The 19468-nt window shown below is 29.0% G+C and overlaps 1 protein-coding gene and 4 non-coding genes across 5 annotated transcripts in view; 4 read left to right on the top strand and 1 right to left on the bottom strand.

The window, feature by feature from the left end:
- Window positions 1-19468, bottom strand: part of LOC123294767 (protein rhomboid) — a 253857-nt gene that overhangs the window by 141720 nt on the left and 92669 nt on the right. The gene's annotated exons all lie outside the window — the stretch shown is intronic.
- Trnav-uac lies at window positions 17486-17558 on the top strand. Its single transcript has one exon. It is a non-coding gene; the product is annotated as a tRNA-Val (tRNA).
- Window positions 17928-18000, top strand: Trnav-aac. Its single transcript has one exon. It is a non-coding gene; the product is annotated as a tRNA-Val (tRNA).
- Window positions 18091-18163, top strand: Trnav-cac. The gene has a single exon. It is a non-coding gene; the product is annotated as a tRNA-Val (tRNA).
- Trnav-aac lies at window positions 18254-18326 on the top strand. The gene has a single exon. It is a non-coding gene; the product is annotated as a tRNA-Val (tRNA).

Below are 19468 nucleotides of genomic sequence, written 5' to 3' on the forward strand. Positions count from 1 at the left end.
GTCGTTTAATTGCTATTATAGGACACCTGGTATAACATAGCACCAAAGATTATATTCCTTTTGTGGTTGAATTTTATTCGCTATTGAAAAAAATACCTAAATAGTGCCTTATAAAACTTATCAATCAGTTTTATAAAACCTGCGAAGACATTGTTCAGAAGTGGATATAAAAAAAAAGATGGATTCATTTTTTTAAAATACAAATCTTGCTAAATATGAATTTCTTATTAATATCCAAAGAAGTATCAAATATTTATTAAATCTTAAATAATATATTAATAATTATTCAAAGAATCTATTTAATTGTTCTTAAAGAATCTATTTTATTGTTAATGAGCCTCAGTTTTATCTGTACCTATAAATTATTATTATACCTGGTTATGCGATTGATTTCTGCAGATTTATTGACAATGATTGACTTAATTTTTCAAAGGAAAATTGAAAAATTGAATTAATAATTTTCAGGTATAAATTTTGTTTGAAAATTAAAAAGTCAAATCTGAAAATATTTTAAAGATATGAATTGTAATATTTTTTTAATTAATAACAATAAAAGCATTAACTTCACGAGAAAAATTCATTGAACATTTCTTATAAAAAAACGGTGAACGATAATAAAAAAACTGTATTTTTCTGTTATAGTTGTAATCAACATTAATCAGAGTCGGTATACGGTAACATAAAAAATGTATAGGCAATATATGACCTTTCTTCTGATTCCAGAGGAGATATTCAATCCAAAATCATTCAGAAAACAACATAATCTATATTATTAAATCATTTTTCATGGATCATAATATTATCATTTTCCACACATGCCAAGATGCGAATCATAAATGTCAGTAATAAATAAATATAATAATGTCTTTTTTTATGTCTATCAACAATTTTTCTTCGATTTGTAAAGACAGACGTATGAATAAACACATAACAATTTGTCATCAAGAAATATTGATGGAATCGTTTTTTTTTTGTCAAACTTTTTTCTTCATATCATTATTTTAGTGACAGAAAACATGTTACCTCTACACCTCAATATAAAAAAATACGATTATGAATTATAGTCTGGGATCGAATCTCAAAAGAACATTCTTCGAATTAAAATTCATCACATTTCTCTATGTCAGAAATGATTTGCACGTACAAACTTAGATCACGACAAGTTAGTTAAACTGATAAATATTTTAGTTGCTTTTTAGTATTCTTGTCCTTTATATTTGCTTTGTAAACGTTAAATGAGCCAAATTTTAAGAGCTGGATGAAAATAGTATTTAAAAAAAGCAAAATGTTTATGTTGAAAAAGATTTTCTGTTAGTCAGCTGTTTTTCTCACGAAGTTTTAACTACAGTTTTATGTAGCAAAACGAATAAAGGGATTTTTCTTTCGAGCTGATGAATCAACGTTAAATCCAAGTTTTCAATCTCGGCAGACAACCGGATCATGCTGAAAAATAAAAACGCCTCGAAAATTTTGACCTTACTTCAGATTTTGACCCGAGCGGACTGGTATTTTCCCAAAAATGATAGTATTTATTTTTAAAGAAGGTTAAAATTACAACAATTTTAGGTAAAATCGATTTTTATAGGACCGACAGTTTCGGAGATACAGCTATTCAAAGTTTGACTACTTTTTCAAATTACACGATTTTACGCAAAATTTTATCTTGTTAACTGTTAGAGATAGAACAAAAGTTTAAATGTAAAACACGTTTCTTATAAAAAAAAATAACAACTTTTGTGTGAAACATTTTTTCGTAAACATTAAACTTTTTATAGCAACTTTAAATGTATAGGTAAGTTGTTAAACCAGAAATTTTACACTGAATTCATATACAGACATCGTAATAAAGAAATATAGTGAAACTTTCTTAAAACCCTTGTATTTTTAACCCGCGACACAAAAAGAAGGATGTTATAAGTTGAACGTGTCTATCTGTGTCCCTGTCTGTGGCATCGAAGCTCCTAAACGGATGATCCGATTTTGAACGATGTTATGGCTTCAAGAAACTTTTCGTTTCTCTTCTCCTCACTTTGAGAAGTACTTTTAAATGTACCAACTGTAACTCCTGAACTATAATGATACAATATTATAATAGATATGTTTTCAACTTGTATATAAAATAAAATCTACGGGCACCGTCATCATCATCTACGTTGTCTTTTTATAACAATAATGATGGACTGACTCTAACTAAACTAAATGGTTATATCATTTTAATATAATAATAATAAATAAATACACATATAACAACCATTGTTATATAGGTATTATATTATAAAGGTATACATTATATACGTATTGTTTATACAACTATCATATATAATATGTAAGTATGTGTATAAAAGATAAGCGCCTTTGATATGATTGTTTACCCACCTTAAATAGTTATTAAAGGTATATTATGTAGGTACATTTAAATATTGATAACATATTTTTAAATAATAATTCTATTTTTATAAATATTGAGTCACCGAAACAAAATTATTCAAAATTTTGATTTTAGGTGAGTTAAAAGTTGTTTAACAAGTGAAATTTACAAAATTTAAAAAACCCCCGACCGATGTAAACCGATTTTGGAATCTTAGGTATAAAATGTTCCCAATCAAGTCGGTTCGACCGTTTAGGGGCTACGATGTAACTAAGAAACACATATAAACACTTTAAACTTATAACACTCCTTCTTAAATCAGTATCAAAGTGATGGTCAAGGACATCAGATGAGATGAAAAGGATACTTAGAGAGCTATCATTTGGACCAATTTTTGGAAAATTTTTTTATTAAAATTGAGATATTTGAGTTAACTTTGTTCTTTAGAATTATTGTTTTGAATTGCCTAATTAGTTTACCTTTTCACTTTTCGAAATAAATTGAGCCACGTTTATTTGACCATTCATTTCCATAGTAATTATTTATATGTTAAAGTTATATGTCATGCCTTTTCCAAACTGAATTGATTTTGAAGATCATCGCCAATTTTTTAGTTTTTCGGGTATGTAATCCTAAGATCGCGCTTGAAACATCAGAATGAAAAACACTCACCGTTAAGTTACCTTTCAAATGAAATCAAAAAAATTAAAATTGGTTTATCCGTTTAGGCGCTACGATGCCACAGACAGACAAACACGCAGACACACAAACATAGCGGTCAAACTTATAACACCCCTTTTTTTGTTCGGGGGTTAAAAAGGTAAGAATCTCTAATGATTTTCAATCATTTTCTTTGGTTAAGTTTTAAAGAAATTTCAAGTTTAATATCAAACTCGTTTTGAACTATTGGTCCTTCGAACCGGATTTAATCAAAGATAAAACTAAAATGATGGCTAAGGATTGCTTTCACTCTATTTCAACATGCAATATGCTAAGCGATTTTAAAAGAATTTACCATAGTAAATATAAAATAATACTTATAAAATTAACACTTTGGGTCATCAACTCACATATAAACCAAGTTATGATTATAATAACAACTATAAATTATACCAGACAATAAGTAACTTTCGGCAAATTTTGTAAATATCAAATTCAAATCTACTAAACAACTCAATGTACTAAGAAACCAGTGAAAATAAACCATTGACTGAGTTATTTGTTGAAATATCATACAACAAATACCTCTTACACACAAAGTAATAAAAGTATCTTGTATGTATATGCTATAACAAACAAACACATACATAGTATATGTCACGTATTGATTTTAAATATATATACAATACTTACGTGTATACATATTATGCAATAGTTCTAACCTAATTTGCGTCCTCGCGGGTAAATAATTATGTTTACGAAAAAATGTTTCAAACAAAAATTCTATGTTGCTCATTTATGAACTCGTCCTCACTTTTTAAGCCTTAAGCACGCTATAAAAATTTCAGCTTGATGTCTACTTTCATTTTGTAGTTGTCGTGTCCACAGACAGACGGACAGACAACCGGAAATGGTTTAATTAGCTTTACAAACTTTTACAAACTAATAATAAAAAATGTTTGACTCATTTTGATTGTGGTATATAAAAAAATGGTTTTGTGAGCTGATTATCATGTTGTTCAGCTTTGTAGCCACAAAACCACAGTTTAAAAAAATTATTATTGTGTTTATTTTCTTAACATTCTTAATTGGCATTTTCAAGGTGAAATCAGTTCCTCATTTAACCATAACTCGGGTAAAAATTGTCATAGTTACTCGAATTTTGTCGTATTAATTCGTTGAATCTTCGTATAAAAACCACCACATTGAACTTGTTTCGTCTATTCTTTTTATAAATTTCTGTCTGCAGTTTGTCCGCTAATAACTTGAATTTTCTTTAACCAATTATACTACGTAGTTTTTTTTTTTTATGAAGATGAATTCAGGCATTTCATAACTGTAGAATTTTCTATTGAAAAATAATAGAAATGCTAAGAAATTTGAATTCCGTTACGAAAGGAATAAACAAAGAATGGCGAATAAAGTTGCAAAAACTATTAAATTAAAAATTTTTATCAAATAATTAATTATCTGCTTAGGACTATAACATGGCATGAAACGTAGTTTGTAAAAAAAAAACAAAATAATGAATCTGTAAACCTTGAGGTATTTCGATTCCGAAAAAAATAAAACGATCCAAACAGTTTTAAATTTTATTTATCAATTAATCATACGTCTTTAGTAAAAAAAATTTTATCGATTATCTGTACGATTTAGGAGAAATTAACTATCAAAGTTAATGTTTTAACCAAAAAAAGGCATATTTCTCATAATCCGTACAGAGAATCGATATTAATTTTTAACAAAAGACTTATACGAGGGTGATTAATTGATACATAATTAAAATTTTTGTTGTCATTTTCATTTCAGCTCTTTTAGGCATATTGATACCGTAAATTGGAAATGTTAACCAAATATTTGAAATTTTATTTATCAATTAACCATTTTTTTATTCGTCTTTTGTGAAAAATTAATATCGATTCTCTGTACGGCTTAGGGAAATTAACTATCAAAGTCACTGTTTTTACCAAAAAAAGTTTTTCATTTTTATTTCCAATGGTATAATATTAATTTTGATAAAGTTATATTCCTCAAGCTTAAAACTTGAGGAATATTGATAAAAGTTTTTTATTTACATGGTAACATTTTTAAAAGCACTTTTTGACAAAAAACCAACACCTATTACGACTTCTTCAGGTACCACCATGTAAACAAGGCTGTTTTTAATAATTGATTAATCGTAAACCGTACCGAGACTCGATTTGAAATTTTCACTGAAGGCGTATTAAATACTCATAATTGACACACAAAATTTCAGTTTTTTGGTAATACTTTCGTTTTGGTATCCAAACGCCTTAAGACTGAACGCACAAACACAGCTGGTTATATCATAATTTTGATTTTTAATCCTAAAACATGTAGAAAGATAAAGATTTTTTTCTAATTTGTAATATTTATATATTTACGTCAAATTAAGTAAACATAAAAATTCTAACTTACAAATATCAATATTTGAAGTAAATATTACAAAAGATTGACATACTAAAAATATAATTTACGTCAATATCTTAGATAGTAATTATTTACAAGCAACAAAGGTAAATTTTTAGGGAATCACCATTCAAAAAATCATAATATTATCAAAAAATAAATATTGCTTAAAATTTTAGATATCACTTTTTTTTTTGTAAAGTGTACAAAAATACCGGCTAAAATCCAAAAATAAATATTAATCTGCATTACTACTTAAATATATAATAATGTGATACCTCCTTATCTCTAGTAGAGGTAATCACTCATAATAAGTCTATTCATAAGGGTCTTGTAAGTGTGAAATATAAATTAATCAAATATCATCAACCTCATTTTTTCAATAAATTTGTATAGTTCGTTTATTTTAATCTGGTTAAATTTATTGACTTTGGTACTTTACTAGAAACATGTTATAATTAAGAAAAATAAGTAAAAATAGTTCTAGTTTAGAAAATTTCGAATGCTACCTACAAATGTTCAACTCTCTTTAATTATACTTTTGGAGAAATGGACACCAGAATTTTTCCCAAATTTGCTTCCTCGCGGGAAAGCAAGATATATACGAAAACATGTTTCAGACAAAAGTTGTTAATTTTTAAATAAGGAAAATTTTTAATTAAAGAGAATTGAAAAAAATACACTCGAACCAGGACTCGAACCCGGACTTCTTGGATTCATGTCAAGCGCCCTACCAATTAGAAAATTTTTATCCTATCTCTTACGGCTTACAAAATGGGCAATACAGACCCAAGACAGTTTTGATCTATGTCGCTCATTTAGGAACTCAAACCCACTTTTTACGTTCTGAGCTCGCAGTAAAAATTTCTGCTCGTCATCTTTGTCGTTTTGATGTTATCGTGAAGACCAACGGACGAAATGGCAAACGGAAGTTAAATAATTAGGTGATTTTATGAACACCTGTTCCAAAATTTTGTTCGTATCATCAATATTTCCAAGCGTTACAGACTTGAGACTAATAATTAGTATAACTTGATATATATTTCATATACAATAGAGTATAAGCAGTTCTCAGTGATTTGTAAATTTTAAGTAAGGTTTTATTCCGTTATGGATTAATTATTGTCTTCCTCAAGTTGATGATGCAATTAATACGCCTATTAATTTTTTGACCCCAACTAAGGAAAATTTCCATTTCTCAGTAGCACCGTTTCTTAATTTTGACGGTCCACCAAAGAACACCCGTTCACAAGCTTATTGCTTATAATTTCAAAAAATCGATTTGTTGGAATCAAAAACATAATCCCCCTGATAATTCTCAACCTCATTTATTTCGAAAAATAACGATTTCATGATTAGTTTTTCTTTTGTTTCGCCAGTTAAATTTTGTCGCCGTTATACCGATAAAAATATAAATATGAAAAAAAGTTTATGTACTTCAAATTTTCGGGGCCTTTCGTTTTCTGTTTAAAATTTAATTAAAGTTAAAGTAACTAACGCATATAAGATTTATTAAGCACACACACCTTTGTATTGACAAAAATGGCGTTCCGATTTAAGAAACTTTATAAAATGGTTATCAGTGTAGGGAAAAAACGTTTTTTGAGGAATTTTAATCATTAGGTATCCAGATCAGAGAACAAAAAAAGATTTCGTACTATAATAGCATGTCTATTAATAAATTAAGCAGTTTACAAACATCAATTTGTCCATACCATGATATTTGATCGGTACCTATAAAATATTTACAATGTGTCTAATAAATATTTAATGTGTAAACATTTAAAAATATTATCCATCCATGATCGCGATCAAAACATAAGAATATTATCAGTTTTTATTATCACAATACAAACATATTATTTACAACATGCCCAAATACAAAATATAGTTTTTTGTTTGTTTAGAAAATTTGTTACTTTTATATCAATAAACAAATAATAGGTAACGTTGAGCATACGTTGACAAAAGATCTAAATTTTTTATTATATTACGGAGAAAAATTAGTAAAAACAGGTGTATCAGTAACGACAAGTTAAAAATAGTTGTTTATCAGACAAAGAAATGTATTTATTCGTACAAAGAAACATACAGCCAATCGTTAAATGAATTTCATCGAAAATGAGAAAAAAACTTTACTGTATACTTTTTAAAATTGATGCAAATTCTAAAAAACTTGTTTCCGATTTTGTTCTAGTGCCAACTATCAAAAATGAAACTTAAATGTAAATATAAATAAATTTTTTCATTCAATTTCTGTCAAATCTATTCGTTTTTCGATCAAATATTTATAACGGAAAAAATCGACTTTTCTTTCTTTTTATACCATGTTTTTTTCTTTTTATACCATGCATATATGTAATATGCAAGGTATACTAAGTTTAGTCCCAAAAGTTTGAAACGCTTAAAAATATTGATGCTATGAACAAAATTTTGGTATAGGTGTTTATAAAATCACTTAATTAGTCCATTTTCGGTTGTCTGCCCGTCTGTCCATCTGTCCATCTGTTACGTTGCGTATTCACAACGTAAAAAGTGAGGTCGAGTTCGTAAATGAGCAACATAGGTCAATTGGGTCTTGAACTATGTTGTAATGTTAGAAATAGAACAAAAGTTTAAATGTAAAAAATCTACCTTATCAAAAAATAAACAACTTTAGTTGAAACATTTTTTCGTAAACATCACTGTTTACCCGTGAGGGCGCAAATTAGGCGTAAATTGTATAGTATGTATTATATGGCGATATCAGTTATGTATGTATGTGTAATATGAAGAGTAATCAACACAGTCTTTTGAAACTCAGTCAATTGTTTGATTTCACTTGTTTTAATTAGTCATTAATCTGAAAGTTGTATCTAATTTATGGTTTCCAACAACTTCCAGCTGAATCATTTTTTCGTGCAATATGTTCCTTGAAATTTTTCATCTTCTTTTGATACCTATGCATCCGGTTTAAAACGTACAGCCAACATCGGTTATATAATGACATTGAAGGGACAAACAATTAAAGTATAACCGATAGTCGTTATAATCGATACATACATTTTAGTCACCTACTACTAATTCTAATGACAATTGGTCACTATAACCGATATTTGAGCTAGTAAGGTCGAAAATAAAGTTAAAAAGGCTCAAATTCTTCATTTATTGATCGAATAAGCCGATATAGCCTAATGCAGCCGATACATCCATTTATGTGTTTTCATAAAGATTCGGCCGAGATTTTTCTTTTTTGTAGACATAACCATTTTTAGGCATCTAATCTGATCATTATTGGATAATATATTTTTTAATTTAACAAGATTAATCTATTCATTTCAATAGTTTATTTTACTTCATTCAGAAGAGAATGGGTAGGTACTTTCCAATCTAGACGGAGAACTATTCGTTTCCCTATGTTTTAAAGTATTGCATTACATAATAAATACGCATTATATTCAAATATTAAAAACAAAAACAATATCTTCCGGTAAATATCAGCGTGATTGCATAAAAGTAATCTAACAAAAAATTAAATAAATAAGAAATAAAAACGTTTTTATTATATCATATCCTAAGTCTACACATAGGTCTATAGCCAGACGAGGTATTTGATGGTCATTTTTGAACGAATGTAAATATACGTAATACTGAAGCATAGTCTGCCAAGCCCAAGATATGGGTAATGAGGATGCAGTGAGAGCCTCAAGCTGAAAAAATAGAGTATATGAATGCAATTTTTCTTTTGCTTTTCTTAGTAAAATGCGAAAATAACATAAACGAAATGGCATTAAGTGAATTTATGCCATTTTAAACCACTAATTAAACAAGTATTAGACAGAGAGATCCAACATAGTATTTGACGTCAATTACTATGTTGGTCATAATAACTACATTCTATATTCTATTTTGATAGAAAGAGATACAAATCATATCTATTTTGCGAAAATATAAAAAACTAGATGCAGAGAGGATAATTTTCGAAAATATTTTGTAGAATTTCGTTATTCGATAATGTTTTACATGACCACTAGTTGAAGCTACTTGCAAATTTTCAACTCTCTATCATTTATAGTTTTAGAGAAAATGAACACAAAAGTATTGTCTTAATTTCCGTCTCCACGGGTAATCAATGATATTTACGAAAAAAATATTTCAAACAAAATTTTATTTTTTTTAGAAGAGACATTATTTCTATAAACAAATTTACTTTTGTTATATGTCTTACAGTTTAAAAGATGGGATCTAAGACCTAATTGACCTATGTTACTCATTTACGAACTCAAACTCACATACAAATTCACCTGAGTAGGTACGCTATTAAAATTTCAGTTTATATCTCTTTTCGTTTTTGAGTTTTCGTCGACGGACAGGCGGGTGGACGGATATCGAAAATGGACTAATTAGGTGAGTTTATGAACACCTTTACCAATATTTTGTTCGTATCATTATTATTACCAAACGTTCCAAGAAGGGGGCTAAAATTAGTATACCTTGATATATTTTTAAACAAGATATAAAAATGATTAAATTATGTAGATACAGAAACAAAAATTTCGGTGATCAATGGCAGACGGTTTTTTGTCTGGCTTATAAGAAAATATAGAGGAAATACCCTAAAAACCAGAGGAACCAAAACTTTGATATTTCACCCCAACTTTGTCACTTTTATTCGGCGGGGTAGAATACTTGCTCATCAATTTTAAGCTAAAAAAGAAGCCCTCGGCTGTGAAACATTTCGTTAAATGCAATCCTACCATCAGCGTTGTATTTTTCCAACCGTTCTAAAATGACTGTAAAATATTTCGACTGACCCTAGATCCAACACATTTTTACATATTATTTAAGGGTCCGTTATTCATATAAAATGATAAATATTAATCTTATACTTAAACAAATACATACAAATAAAACCCAGAAAGCAGTAATACCGCCCCGGACAAATCTTATAATAATTAGGTCTTTTCTTGATTGAAATCAAAAAACAACCTTTAAATAATATATACAAGAGAAGTGGTTTTTGTTTGGTTTATTTAGTGCAGGCCTATTTAAACAATAAACAGGAACCATATGTGAAACGTATGTCGAGAACACGGGTCATATAGATCTTTGTGGCATACACTTGGTTTCAATTAATACAGTGCTGTTGTTGTTGAAGAGAGGCCGGGGCTTTATTTTCTGGTGTATTATGTGTGTATATGTATGCTGTTATATATTATAATAAAAGGGCGCGTGCCCTCAAATGCTCTATCTTGTATACACTTCCTTAACACCACCGGTTTTAAATTTCAAGGTGCTTCTGTCTACTTATAAATTTAATGTATATAGAGTGTTCTTTAAGTATTCACCACTAATTAGTGTTGAAAAATATTACTTAATTTTTATAAATTTCAGGGTCTCAGTGATCTCACAAAAATATAAAAACCAATTTTTAAATTGGAATATGGTATAGTAAATTATAGGCCATTCCTCTTATTTGGAAACCAATTTTTTTGAGGCACAAACTTTGCGACCATGGGGAAGGGGTTATTAATGTTATCAAAAACAAAACTCCAAAAATTTGCCCCGATACGATCATTTTTGGATGGTTTTTTTGAAAAAATTTAAAAAGAGGCGCCTTTTTGGGAAAACTATTGATTTTTGTTGACAACGCTAACTGAGAAAGTAGAGCATAATTCAAAAATACGAATTTTGATCTAAGACTTGACTCTGTATGTTTATCTGTTCTTTAGTTTTTAATGATTAATTAGTACTTTTAGTTTGAGAGCGAATTATATACTTATTTGTTGAAAACTGATTCTAGGTAGTGAGCACTTAAATTCTTGATCAAATAAGTATCAAATTTCGTACGAATAAACAATTCCAAATCAATCATGTATACGATATTTATTTACATCAAAGTCTCTCGATTATTGACGATTGACGATTTTAATATGATACATACAGCGTAAACTAAATATTGACAAATCTCTTGTCTAGTAATCCTAATTAAAGAGAATTGAAAAAAATTCACTCGAACCAGAACCCGAACCCGGACTTCTTGGATTCATGCCAAACGCCTTACCAATTGGGGCATTCGTGCTCTAGACACAGAGAGCTATTTTTTCAACTCAACGAATTTTTATTGTTACTTTGTTTATTTACTTATTTATTATTATTATTTTTTGTGTTGTTTACTTTTAATCATGTATACGATATTTATTTACATCAAAGTCTCTCGATTATAATTGACGATTTTAATATATGATGCATACAACGTAAACTAAATATTGACTAGAAATTCTAATGAAAGAGAATTGAAAAAAAGATCTATTAGAATCATAACAATGAATCACATTATATGTTTATGCAAACAATATAATTACTGAATGTCTTAGGATTTTGAAAATTATTTATCATATTAAGAATAATATCCCAGTAACTATTATTGACCTGACGCACGGGAGAAGTTTATGCTACAATATGTATGAAAATACCCTATTTTGTATAACTAAAATATTATTTTGTATATAAAACCTTAATATTTAATATTTGATTGAGGACAACAGTACCGGAAATGGGTACGCAGACGACACGACCCGTGCTTAAAGTATGTTGTTATTATCCTCTTATATTATTCTGGTTGTTGTCATCAGCAATATTGTCATCAAAAATCGAATGAACAATAATTATTGGTGTTGCAACAACAAACACAGGCGCTCGCTGCAAGTAAGCAAGCAAGCAAGCCTGCTTCGGAAATAGAATATCATATTACCATTTGGGTGCTTACAATATGATCATAATATTATAATGGTGACAGGATCAACAAAACCAGAAGGATATGTATGTTTTTATAAAAACAATATAAATACCGTTTAATATATATACATCCATTAAAGTGCACCTTTAATATTCTTTACCTTTAGTATTATTAAATATTATATTTTGATAATAAATATTTTTTTTTATATAAAGATATTTGATTTCAATATAATATGGATATAGTTGCAAATTATAGGTTATCATCTGAAAGAAAAAAAACATATGGTAATAGTTTGCAAAAGTGAAAAGGGTTTCTTTCAATTGGAGAAGTCGTCACATGTAAATAGTCACAAGTCTTTGTAACAGTTTTATAGGAGGATTAGGTTATTTAGGGTGTAGTATCTTTTTTTCTTTTTCATCCTTCATAAATGACTAGAAATCCAAAACTGACCGACCCTCGCAATTTATTAATTTTTTATGCATGTTTTCCACCTTTGTGGAAAACAGTTTATAAATCCATTCTTTTTGCTAAAACACACTTTCAGAGGCAAAAAAGATCCTGTTACTCAAAGAGTACACAAAGAGTTTAACTTAGTCTAAGGACTAAAAAATAAGAAAATAAATTATAGCTAAAACAAGTGAAAACAAACGATTGACTGAGTTAATTGTTGAAATACCATGTAAAGACAGTGTTGATTACTCTGTCACATTACACATACATACATGTCTCACTAAAATTCCGATATAATACATTATATACAATTTTTCGCCTAATTTGCACCCTCACGGGTAAACAGTGATGTTACGAAAAAATGTTTCAAACAAAAGTTGTTTATTTTATTATAAGGAACATTTTTTATATTAAAACTTTTGTTCTATCTCTAACGGTTTACAAGATAGAACGGACCCAAGACTCAATTGACCTATGTTGCTTAAAAATTTCAGCTTGATATCTCTTTTCGTTTTTGAGTAATCGTGATGACAGACGGACAGACGACAGACAGACAGACAACCGGAAATGGACTAATTAGGTGATTTTATTAACACCTATACTAAAATTTTGTTCATAGTATGAATAGTTTAAAGCGTTACAAACTTGGGACAATACATAGTATACCTTAAATTTCGATTTTCGCCCCAATTTCCTACATCAGTTTTTTGTATTTTATAAATACGTATTTCGACTACCAAGTAGTCATCATCAGTAAGAATTAGCTAGTCGTCAAACGAATGGATCAAATATGGAACACTTGCTTTTTATTTTAAAGGAGTATCCAAATTTATTTAAAAAAAAAATGAAAAAGTAAAATAGACGATACCAGACATACTATTTCTTAACAAAAACGCTAAATACATTCGATGTCATCGCCTGCACACGTCTTTAACTATATGTCTCGTATGTTTCGTTGTCGTGAGTGGGTTGACCTAATGTCAAACATCTTTTAACAGTTACATTTTGTTACAAAGACATACATATAATATGTCACAGAAAGTTTGTTTCAAATTGTTGTTTTTTTTCGTTTTTCGTTCGAATATTTTTATATAGAATATTTTTAAAGCTTTCTTTCTGTTACAGTAGAGAAATACTTTGTTACATATATTTATAAAAAAAAAAACAAGTCATCATTTGAGATCGTTTAAAAAAAAAACAAAATAGAAATAGTTGGAACATATTAGTGTCAAACATAATGTGTTGTGTATTAAAATTTAATGTCTATTAGTGTGTCGTTTAATTCTTGAATCAAAACAAAACATAAAACTTCGAGAAAGCGTGTGTTGAAAAAAAAATGAGGTGGTATTATCACTACATAGTAAAAAACAAAGTCGCTTTCCACTACCTGTCCATTTGCATGCTTAGATCTTTAAAACTAAGCCACGGATTTGGATGCGGTTTTTTTTAAATAGATAGAGTGATTCAAGAAGAAGGTTTATATGTATAATACATGCATTTTATAGAAGAGAAGCATATTTTAGAGGTTTCTAATGTGATGTCGTAAATAAACAAATTTTTGTATATAAAGACATTCTGTAATATATTCAGTTTCTAGTTTTAAAAATAGTAAATTTAAACAATCGATATTTCATGGTGTTGCATTTTTCACACATGGCTTAAACGTAAGGGTCTATAGTTGGATCCTGGTCGGAACCATCACTTTTTCTTAGCTATGTATATCAACTTCAAATAATGAGTGTCATTAATTTCACGCCTTTCTCATTAATTATACGTAGAAGGTCTTTGAAGTTCGATCCAAGCTGGAATAAATATATTTTTTAAATCCAGAATCCAGAAAGTCGGAAAGTTCACACAGTCCTAAAATCTTTATTATAGATGCTATCGAACCAGCCTCACACCCCGATTCGATTTTTAATTGCTTCATTAATTCTGTTTTTCTGTATCAAAAAAAAGTTTTGACTCATAATTTTTGACTATTGGAAGCGTTTTTGAATTTCCGTAAAAGATTTACTTAAGAAAACAATATTTTCTTCGAAAAATTAAATTAATTTTGAAAAATTTTCCCTCAATAGCTTATTGAATCACCTTGTTTGTTCTAACAAGCAACATTCTGTATTCAATTTCAGAAAAATTGTTATTTTGAGATTTTTAATGTGTATAATGTTTTTAAATAATTACCAAAAAATTAAATTTCATGGAACAAATCATCAAATATGAGTCGAACATACACATAGGAGTCCGTAGCCATGTTTGATAATGTAAGGTTGCCTCTTAACAGATATTTTTCGAATAATAAGAAATATATTCTATTCCAATCATTTTAGAAGAGCTGTAATTTTAGTATAATTGAGATTTATAAATAAATTTCAATTTGTCAGAAAGAGCAAACCTGCAACGTAGGAGCACCTAAACTCGAGATTATCTCCGAAACTTAAGCCGAGAAAAAGCATCTGAAATTACCGAATCAACTGCTGCAGAAGGTCCAGAGGTGACCATAATGGCTGACATCATTTTTCGTAGTTAATACATTACACTTAATATCACCAGAAACATGAGGTTACTTTTTGAAAGGTTTTTAACGTGCTGAATACCAATCTGATTGCAAAATTGCTTCAACACGTAACGTTTTCGAAAAATTCACGCCTTAATATAAAGAAAATACTTGTTTTCCCACTAAATTCGAAGTCATGGTTTCCCAGTGAATAACCGAATCTCACAAAAAAATTTACACCATCAGATTTTCTGATTAGAGGGGAAAATAAGTTTTTTTTTATATTAAGGGGCGAATTTTTTGATAACATTACGTGTCGAAGCAATTTTGCACCCAGATCCGTATTCAGCACGTCAAAAATTTAATTAATTCTCCTAAAAAAGCTTTTTAAAGGAAAAGGGAAGAAAAAGAAAGACTTTCAGTTTCCACATAAAAAAATTACATAGTTATGTTACAAAATTTCAAATATAACCGAAAAATGTATAAGAGAAATTTCGAAACCGAATTCTAATTTAGCAACCCAAAAGCTATAAAAAATGTTCTATTGCAACAAAATGATTAAAAAAAATGAAATTTTCTCGACCGGTGATTCACACCTCACAAAATTAGCTTTTCTAACGAAACAACAAAAATCCAAATCGGTTCATCAGTTTAGGCGATACGACGCCACAGACAGTTACACATGCCGACAAAAAGACACACATAGCGGTCAAACTTATAACACCCCTTTTTTAGTTCGGGGGTTAAAAACTGAAATGGGTTCACCTAAAGTTTGTTTTCGATTTAGAAGAAAATTACTATGACAACAGTGCAACACAAATTTAACATGTGTCAAATTTCTGTAAATAAAAATCTTTTCGATTTTTAAAATGTTTAAAATTTGATAATTAATTGTCAATTACAATAAAAAAATTAAAAAAATGTTTATTCAAAATTAAAAAAAAAAAAATTAACTTTTTAATTTCATTAACATCTAAATTACTTTATGGATATAAAGAAGCACCAGATTTGATTTTTTTTTTATTGGTAGAGTTTTACAACAAAGAAGAGAAACTAATATCATCATTACAAACAACAAAGAGAAGAGACGAGTATCAATTACAAACAACACACGGGTATAGTGCACAAAGTACTTTGTTTTTTATTTGATGAAGTGGCGTTAATAACTGCAGGCGTATATAATATAGCAAGTAAACACCACGTATCTCTTATCCATTCACATATACATACATACATACCTATTAGTACGCGGATATTGAATGAAAGTAAGTACCATTGAAAATAATTTTCAATATGTAATTCATACAAAATGAATGAAACGGTGGTTTATGTGTTTTTTTTTAGAGATACTGAATGATTTATCTCTCTGTATTCAAAATAAATCGATGTACAGTTCAAATCGACTATAGCGATAATAAAGGGACCAACAATTTTGCTCGATATTGCCGATAGTCGTTATTAACAATATGTACCTATTTATATGAAGGATGTACGATCGCCAGGACAATTTCGGATAAAAGGCTTGATTTTTTTTAGATTTGAAGTAGACTAAGTCTAAATCAATAGGGTATTCTACTATATTTGAAAAAGTACTTCAAAAAGTTGATTTTGCTAATAAAAAGCCATCAAAAATTTATTTCGGAAAAATACAATCGCTTCCTTGCCAAAAATTTAAATTAAATTTTAAACCTTTTTTGAACTGTCAAAAACGCGGGCACCCAATTTGGTGACGTAATATTGGTATCATTATAGATACGAAATAACACAGATAAGTTTGACAGATATATTCATAGACAACTAATTATAATAAATATGTATAAATATTTATTATCTATGGATATATTATACACAGCTGTCTACACTGAACTAACTGAGGGTCTATGGTTCATATCGATATGACATCACATCAGGCCTTGCCTGCGTTTTAGGCCACGTGCATATTTTTAATGCATATTTTTTATTGCAAAAGTTATTTCCTCCCCTATAAAATTCCAGGGTCGTTATAGCTGATTCGACATTGACATATAATTCCAATGTATACTAGTGGCTATAACCGATTTATCGTTATACCCGATTTTATATCCGGTTAAGCTGATACCTTATTACATGTGTTTATATATAGATATTCAGTCGAGACCTTTCAATTCTGTCGGTAGTACCGGTTCGTCGCTATAACCAATATTTTTATAACCGATTTTTACCGGATATGGATTAGAATAATGAAATTTCATTGATAGTAAAAAGTTTAAACTAGAAATGCCGCGTTATCAGCCGTCTTGATACATTGCCAAAAAACGAGTTTTATTTAATAATCTTTATTCATTGCAATACCACATAAAAATTAGGAAATCATCTTAACAACGGTTCCATAGTGTAGCGGTTATCACGTCTGCTTTACACGCAGAAGGTCTCCAGTTCGATCCTGGATGGAACCATTATTTTTTTCGTTTACTTTTGCTTATTTTAGTTTATTATGAATAAGAGCCAATTTTTTGAACGTATACTTTTCAACACATCGAAATCCCATTAATTATACAAAATGATTATAAAACTCTCTTTACTATGTTTCCTTAAAATTTCTTTGTTATTTCCTTACAAATGAAAAAGTAAAAGTAAACATTAATATATAAAAAAGTATAATGGTTCCATCCAGGATCGAACAGGAGACCTTCTATATGTTAATTAGTCTATAGTTCGATCACTGGATGAAAACCATTACATGTATTATTTTTTTATTGTGTATATTTAATTACTTATATACTGTCCAGGTTAATTCTGATTAATCATTTTACAACAAATATCAAGGTTCCATAGTGTAGCGGTTATCACGTCTGCTTAACACGCAGGAGGTCTCCAGTTCGATTCTGGATGGAATCAATATTTTTATTCATTTTTATGATACATAAGGTCTATTATTTACATACTAAATCGGTTAGATTTGAGTAATCAGTTTATGCCCAATATCAAGGTTCCATAGTGTAGCGGCTATCACGTCTGCTTCACACGCAGAAGGTCTCCAGTTCGATCCTGTATGGAACCAATCTTTTTAGTCATTTTAATAAAACATAATATTAATAAATTATATAATGGATAAAATTATTCTGGCTTATCAGTTTATAGCAAATATCAAGGTTCTATAGTGTAGTGGTTATCATATCTGCTTAACACGCAGAAGGTCTCCAGTTCGATCCTGGATGGAACCAAACTTTTTAGTAATTTTAATAAAATATAATATTAATAAATAATATAATGGAAAAATGTATTCTGGCTTATCAGTTTATAGCAAATACCACGGTTTCATAGTGTAGCGCTTATCACGTCTGCTTCACCCACAGATGGTCTCCAGTTCGATCCTGAATGGAACCAAACTTTTTATTCTGGTTTAAAACACATCATTTTATTACTAATACACCAGATCGGTTCAAGGTGACTTATCACTTTTTAACAAATATCATGTGTTCATGTGTTCATAGTGTAGGGGTTATCACGCCTGCTTTACACGCAGAAGGTCTCCAGTTCGATCTTGGATGAAAGCAATATTCAGTTTTAGTATTTTTAATATTTTTGTTTATGCTGTAAAATCGTACATATTGCAGCCCAAATCCCTACTTTACTTAGATGTTCGGATGTTTTATTTTTTCCAAAACGCATAGATCATTCCAAAGTATGAAGCAAATAATGAATGAAGTTAGTGGCAACGCTTCCATTATAATGTTTTGTTTTTTGTTGATATTACAGACATGAAGTACGTACATCATATTATTTTATAACATATGATGAGTATATGTGTAATATTATTTGATAGTGTGTGGTTTTAGTGGCCGGATATGACATTGATGAGAGACAATAGACACTTTCCGGTATCACATCATCAAAATATATTGCCAGCACACTCTCACATTTTTAGTAACATATTGATATTTATAAGCCCTTTTTCAACTATACTGTGTCCGTTACCTAAGGTCATCCTTCCGAAATTTACAGAACGTGCATATTTGGAAATAAAGTCTATGTTGAAACTAAAAATTGCTGTGAAATGATGATGTTATATATTTTCAAGTTGGAATGTCATTTTCGCCATTTCTAGAAAAATAGAATTTTAGAAAAAACACTGCTAATCTTCAAACAGTTTATCAGATTCCCATTTTGATCTCAACATCATTCAAACAAGTGAAAAAAAACAATTTACTGAGTTAATTGTTGAAATACCATGTATATAGACAGACAGTGTTGATTACTCTGTCACATTACACATACATACATGCCACACACTGATATACCCATATAATACATACTATATACAATTTTCGATTTCATGGGTAAACAGTGATGTTTTTCGAAAAAA

Source organism: Chrysoperla carnea, chromosome 3 (assembly GCF_905475395.1).
Source record: "Chrysoperla carnea chromosome 3, inChrCarn1.1, whole genome shotgun sequence".
NCBI classification, from domain to species: domain Eukaryota; kingdom Metazoa; phylum Arthropoda; class Insecta; order Neuroptera; family Chrysopidae; genus Chrysoperla; species Chrysoperla carnea.